The sequence below is a fragment of the Piliocolobus tephrosceles genome, chromosome 10, assembly GCF_002776525.5.
Source record: "Piliocolobus tephrosceles isolate RC106 chromosome 10, ASM277652v3, whole genome shotgun sequence".
Taxonomy (NCBI): domain Eukaryota; kingdom Metazoa; phylum Chordata; class Mammalia; order Primates; family Cercopithecidae; genus Piliocolobus; species Piliocolobus tephrosceles.
In genome coordinates, this window is record NC_045443.1 from 45,015,885 (window position 1) to 45,016,930 (window position 1,046).

The following is a 1,046-nucleotide window of genomic DNA, read 5'->3' on the forward strand; positions in this document are numbered from 1 at the left end:
GTCCCTCTCTGGCCTCACCCCTGTCCCCAGGCTCACTGCCAAGCTCGCAGGAAGCAGAGGTGCGTCTCCCCCTGCAGCAGACCACCCTGGCCCTGCTGCTGTCCAGTCCCCAGGCCTGCCCTTCTCCACCCTGCGCCAGGACAGCAGGGCCTTCAGGGAAAGGAGGGGCCAGGCTGCAGGGAGTGGGGCTGGGCCTGCCCTCCTGAGGAGGAAAGGAAGGTGAGAGTCAGTGACCTGAGAAGTTTCCATGAACTCTGGCCATGAGGGAACAGGGGGGCACCAGGAGGCTGGGCCCCACACAGCCGGAGGGAGCCACCTGGCAAAGTGGTTTTCCTACCATCAATTTCTAATTGGATCTTGAGGTAAACAGACACACCGGACCTGCCCTGAGGAAGGAGGCAGGTTGGGAACTGCTTGCCACCATGGGCATTAGAGGAGCCAGAGGTATCTGGAGCAGGGGGTGGGGATCAGGGCTGTGGACAGCCCGGCCGTCCATCCTGGGCAAGGAGAGATGGCTTGCCCAGGAAGGACGGTAAAGGCTGTTCCCATCCCCACTCCCCCTGGCGCTGTTAAGGTACTGTCTGTTGATGGGTAAACTGAGTGCATGTAAGTGAGAGAGAAGGGGTCATGGTTGGTCTAAGGAAGCAACCAGTTCAACACCTCCAGCTGCTGACTCGGCTGCCTCCCGTCCCCAGCCCTCAACACCTCCTTCCTAATCTGACGGGAACAAAGACGCCGCCAGTTTCCAGTTGTAAAAGTTGGAGGAACAATCAAGAACAAAGATCAAGGCTTCACATTTTCCATGACATTGGTGCAGGGGCGGGGACACCATGCCTACCTGGCACAGTCCCCATTCCCCATGCCCTCTGGGAAGCAGGAAACTGCCATGTGGGCATGGGCAGTGCCAGCCTCTCCATTAGCATGGCGCCTCCCCTGGGATGGCCTGGGTGGCTGTCTTGGCCAGGCCAGGCTGTCTCTGCAGAGCCTCCTGAACTCGGGGTCCCTCAAGCCCCAGTTCCTCCCATTTCTGGGAGATCAGCCAGCCT